Here is a 6,399-nt window from a genome sequence, read left to right on the forward strand (position 1 = left end):
CTGCCAAAGAGTGCACTCGACAACCTCATGCTGGTTAGGAAAGCCTTGCAAAACTCTCTGACTGAAAACAAACTTTTAAAAGAGGGTGAAAGTAGAGCCAGACAGCAAATCAAACAGATGATGACTCAAATTTCAAACATGCGCACCAAGCTGGAGCTGTATGAGAACCAAGCTGCAGGAGTCACTGACGAATCAGTGTCGCGCAAACCGCAGGTGAGCAGCGCCACCAAAGAAAAAGAGCAACAGACGTGTTCAGATCAGGAAAAGGTCAGCAACCTTGACCTTGAGATGAACTGTCTGAAAGAGCAGCTTCAGCAGAGGGACAACGAAATCCTGATGCTGAAACAGGAGAAGGACACTCTGTCTGCCAAGTTCACGCAGCTCCAGAAACATGAAAGAGATCTGAAAGAAACTATGTGGAATGCTCTGTGGAAAGAACAAACACTGAGAGAGAATCTGGAGCAGGAGAAAAAAGTCCTGGAGGAACAAAATAAGAAACTCCTGGAAGAACAGAAAGTGGTGAAGGACACAACAGAAGAAGTCAAAGAGGCCATCACAAAATGTCAGGATGCAGAGAAAGAAGAGAAAGAACTGGAGGAGGACAAGAAAGCTCTGCAGCCACAGAGTGAGGACTCCAGCGAGATTAAAGAAAGTCAGGCAGAGACAAACATACCAGAAATGCAGACAGAACTGGACACGCAGAGAAAAGAATTAGTAGAGTCTCAGACTGAAACACAGGAGACGGCAACCCCAGAGTCGTCCTCATCTGATTGTCTGAGTGGGGAAAAGTTGTGTGTCAACAAAGTGATTGAGTTGGTGGTTTCACAGGCCATAGAACAAGTCTCCACTAAATACAAGCTCTTCACAGAGCGCCTCACTGCTGACTGCATTAGCGATCGCCTGATGGAAAAAATTTGGCCTGAAATTGAGCTGAAACATTTGGATCTATCCCCCAAATGGCTGAAAAACATAGACAAGGCCATTCTCAAGGATCTTTGCAAAACACACAACTGCAAGGGAAAATATCTGATTTTCAATCTGAGGGAACAGCTTGATAGTATTACTGTCCCAGCCTTCACCAAACACCTGTTGGCATTACCAACAAGAGTACTTAGTGTCTCTAAACACAGGGAAGAGTACCAGGAGGCTGTGAAAAATGTCACCAAAGATCTGGTAATGCACGCTATGAAGGGAGAAAATGAGGCAGCTACATGGAATGCAGGAACATCAGAGTTTATTGTACAGAGGCTTTCCCACAAGATCTGGAACAAAATTTTGTCCAAAAGCTACAAAATGTCCATGGAAAACATTGAACAACTCGGCCTGAAAGTAGCCAATGATCTCCGTGAAAAGTGGCCTTCTCCAATACTGTTAATGAGGTCAAGCAACCCAGTGGTTGACGAAGCGGTCGTCAGCATATTCAAAAAACATGCCAAGCTGAGGAGCCAAAATGTCATCTTGAGGGTTTTCTCATGAGCACGCTAAAATCGAACTGAAACGTGCACGTGATTATGTTACAAAACTCTTAAACTGGCGTCAAATATTCTTTTAATTCAGCAACCTAAATTACATTTTAAAACCCCAACTTCCTTCCCTCATCACTAACTGGCCGAGGCAGATGGCCACCCCCATCTCAGAGCCTGGTTCTGCCGGAGGTTTCTCTCTTTTAAAAGTGAGTTTTTCCTTCCCACTGTCGCCAATGTGCTTGCTCTAGGGGCTTAGTTTTTGTGCATTATTGTAGGATCTTCACCTTACAATATAAAGCACCATGAGGGAAGTGTTGTTGGGGCTTGGTGCTGTTTCTTAGCTCAAAATGTCCAATTACAACAGGACATTTTGAGTTAAGAAACAGCACCAAACCACAAATTAAAATTAAAAAATAAAATGAAAAAAAAACAACTGTGACTTTGTGCTTTGTTTCATTTGCTGTAAATTTGCTAAGAATGTAATATAAGATTAGAATAGTGTTTATTTGTCTGCTTATTTATAAGGAACTCCATTAGCTTCCACAACAGTGGTTGCTAGTCTTCCTGGGGCCTAAGCCATCAAATCCATCCATCCATTCGCTTCCGCTTATCCTTTTTCAGGGTCGCGGGGGGCGCTGGAGCCTATCCCAGTTGTCATAGGGCGAGAGGCGGGGTACACCCGGGACAGGTCGCCAGTCTGTCGCAGGGCCAACATACAGGGACAGACAACCATTCGCACTCACTTCCATTCGCACATTCACACCTAGTGACAATTTGGATTATCCAATTAACCTATCCCCACTAAGTGCATGTCTTTGGACGGTGGGAGGAAGCCGGAGTACCCGGAGGGAACCCACGCAAACACGGGGAGAACATGCAAACTCCACACAGAAAGACCCCGGCCTGATGGTGGAATTGAACTCAGGAACTTCTTGCTGTGAGGCAACAGTGCTAACCACCGTGCCACCGTGCTGCCCAATCAATTAAAATATTACACAATAAAGTGGATGCAAAATATCCACAATTTGGCTCTTACATCCACAGTGAGATTTTGCAATTGTGAAAATATAAGCATATAAATATCAATAACACTGAGGCAAAACACACCAATAATGTTGTTTAGATATTCTACTTTCCATGTTCCAGATCCCCAGAATTGATATTTTCACCGAATGGTCTTTTCTGTCTGCCAGTGTGTCATGCAGGTTTCAAGATTAATAAGCGCTGACACTCAACCTGACAAAGTGTGAATTTGCCAAGGCCACTGTAACATACTTGAGCAGGGAAGTGGGACGTGGTCAGGTGCGGCCCCTTAGCGCCAAAGTGGTGGCGATTAATGAATATCCCACACCTAAATAAAGGACTAGAACTGTGCAGATTCCTGGGAATGGTAGGTTATTACAGGAACTTCTGCAAAAACTTCTCCTCCATAGTCCAGCCATTAACTGATCTACTTAGTCCAAAAGTGGATTTTATATGAAAGTGCAAAATTCCTCCTCTGCCACACTCCTGGCTGTAATCTAAAGCACAGCGTTAACATAACTTTATGGCAGTTCAGGTACTACCATAAACAAGGTATAGCGTCACATCAGCAGTGACAACATCAGTGACATCGCTTCACGTCCTTTATAAGATTTTGTTTTCCTGATGTGTCATGAGTTTTAGTATTCCCCAAAATCCGTAATTAGTAATAAGCTGTTGAAAAATAAAAAGATCACCTTAAAAAAAACTAGTACACATATTCTCTGTGTTTTAATTGGATGCAGGATGAAAGCAAACATGTCACACTGATGTGTTACAGCATTTTTCTTTTTTTAAATGAGTGAAGTTATCAAACCAGAAGCCAAGAGGCTTGATGTTGTGTCCAGTCCTACTGGATCCCTACTGTCTGTTTAACGAGCAGGCTGTGAAGTGTTAACAGCTCAATGTTGCTCTTTTTTTTGGCACCTGTTAGATGTTTAGTAATGATGCTGGATTCGTGATTCCTTGCAAGCTTTGTTTACTATGTAACTGAGAGACATTAGATGCAAGCAGCTTGACTCCCGGGGGCGGGTCTAGCGTTAGACGTTTTCTCACTGGCTGCGTGCGCAGAGTATTACTTTGAACAGGAATAGGAAACAAGCATTAATGAACAATACTAATCAGATGTTCTACAGCACCTGAAACATTTGAACAAGCTAAACAAACCCTGGATGACTGAATAAAATTAGCACTAAATCTGGTATTTGAACACAGTGAAATCTCTTCATTTCTAACATATTTATGGCTGTGATGAACACGCAGCGCTCTGAAAATGGGCTTAGGTTAAATTTAGAAGAGGGATGAATTAAAATTTAAAAATAAACAAAAACACATTTCAAATTAATGTATGAATTTAACTGACAAATTCTGAGAGCCTGTGGGCGGGACCTATTTTCAATGGGCGGGAACTATTTTCAAACATCAAAGCAAAGAGAATGAGGCCATGACATCACAGTCACCAAAATTCTATAAATAGGGGTGAAACAGCACACTGGTCAAGCACGTTTCTTACTTACAGTCACGAGCGATTCACTAGACAAACTTTTGTTCTGCTACAGCCAACTTCAAACCCTGATTCACATTTGATTATCGAATTCACATCTGAATATCTTATTTAGTGTAACACGCTAAATTTGTTTCAAAGTTAAATATCAAAAATGAGCAATCAGGAAGGAAAACCAGAATTTGTCTTCACTCTGCCAAAGAGTGCACTCGACAACCTCATGCTGGTTAGGAAAGCCTTGCAAAACTCTCTGACTGAAAACAAACTTTTAAAAGAGGGTGAAAGTAGAGCCAGACAGCAAATCAAACAGATGATGACTCAAATTTCAAACATGCGCACCAAGCTGGAGCTGTATGAGAACCAAGCTGCAGGAGTCACTGACGAATCAGTGTCGCGCAAACCGCAGGTGAGCAGCGCCACCAAAGAAAAAGAGCAACAGACGTGTTCAGATCAGGAAAAGGTCAGCAACCTTGACCTTGAGATGAACTGTCTGAAAGAGCAGCTTCAGCAGAGGGACAACGAAATCCTGATGCTGAAACAGGAGAAGGACACTCTGTCTGCCAAGTTCACGCAGCTCCAGAAACATGAAAGAGATCTGAAAGAAACTATGTGGAATGCTCTGTGGAAAGAACAAACACTGAGAGAGAATCTGGAGCAGGAGAAAAAAGTCCTGGAGGAACAAAATAAGAAACTCCTGGAAGAACAGAAAGTGGTGAATGACACAAAAGAAGAAGTCAAAGAGGCCATCACAAAATGTCAGCATGCAGAGAAAGAAGAGAAAGAACTGGAGGAGGACAAGAAAGCTCTGCAGCCACAGAGTGAGGACTCCAGCGAGATTAAAGAAAGTCAGGCAGAGACAAACATACCAGAAATGCAGACAGAACTGGACACGCAGAGAAAAGAATTAGTAGAGTCTCAGACTGAAACACAGGAGACGGCAACCCCAGAGTCGTCCTCATCTGATTGTCTGAGTGGGGAAAAGTTGTGTGTCAACAAAGTGATTGAGTTGGTGGTTTCACAGGCCATAGAACAAGTCTCCACTAAATACAAGCTCTTCACAGAGCGCCTCACTGCTGACTGCATTAGCGATCGCCTGATGGAAAAAATTTGGCCTGAAATTGAGCCGAAACATTTGGATCTATCCCCCAAATGGCTGAAAAACATAGACAAGGCCATTCTCAAGGATCTTTGCAAAAGACACAACTGCAAGGGAAAATATCTGATTTTCAATCTGAGGGAACAGCTTGATAGTATTACTGTCCCAGCCTTCACCAAACACCTGTTGGCATTACCAACAAGAGTACTTAGTGTCTCTAAACACAGGGAAGAGTACCAGGAGGCTGTGAAAAATGTCACCAAAGATCTGGTAATGCACGCTATGAAGGGAGAAAATGAGGCAGCTACATGGAATGCAGGAACATCAGAGTTTATTGTACAGAGGCTTTCCCACAAGATCTGGAACAAAATTTTGTCCAAAAACTACAAAATGTCCATGGAAAACATTGAACAACTCGGCCTGAAAGTAGCCAATGATCTCCGTGAAAAGTGGCCTTCTCCAATACTGTTAATGAGGTCAAGCAACCCAGTGGTTGACGAAGCGGTCGTCAGCATATTCAAAAAACATGCCAAGCTGAGGAGCCAAAATGTCATCTTGAGGGTTTTCTCATGAGCACGCTAAAATCGAACTGAAACGTGCACGTGATTATGTTACAAAACTCTTAAACTGGCGTCAAATATTCTTTTAATTCAGCAACCTAAATTACATTTTAAAACCCCAACTTCCTTCCCTCATCACTAACTGGCCGAGGCAGATGGCCACCCCCATCTCAGAGCCTGGTTCTGCCGGAGGTTTCTCTCTTTTAAAAGTGAGTTTTTCCTTCCCACTGTCGCCAATGTGCTTGCTCTAGGGGCTTAGTTTTTGTGCATTATTGTAGGATCTTCACCTTACAATATAAAGCACCATGAGGGAAGTGTTGTTGGGGCTTGGCGCTGTTTCTTAGCTCAAAATGTCCAATTACAACAGGACATTTTGAGTTAAGAAACAGCGTCAAACCACAAAATAAAATAAAAAAAATAAAATAAAAAAAACAACTGTGACTTTGTGCTTTGTTTCATTTGCTGTATTCCTCAATATTGAACCCTTAACAATGGCCTATATTTGTGACTGTTTCTTTTGTAGTTTATTCCTATATGAATATTAAAAACTTGACTCAAAGTATTAAAAATGTATTTACATTGCTTTACAGAAAAAGGGAAAAATCATAGGACTGTGGGGGAAAGAGTGATTACCTCAGTTAAATAACCAGTGTTGACCAGTGTTGGTCAAGTTACTTGAAAAGGGTAATCAGTAACTAATTACTGATTACTTCCCCAAAAAAGTAATCCGGTTACTTTACTGATTACTTATTT

Source organism: Aulonocara stuartgranti, assembly GCF_965226115.1.
Source record: "Aulonocara stuartgranti genome assembly, chromosome: 22".
NCBI lineage: Eukaryota > Metazoa > Chordata > Actinopteri > Cichliformes > Cichlidae > Aulonocara > Aulonocara stuartgranti.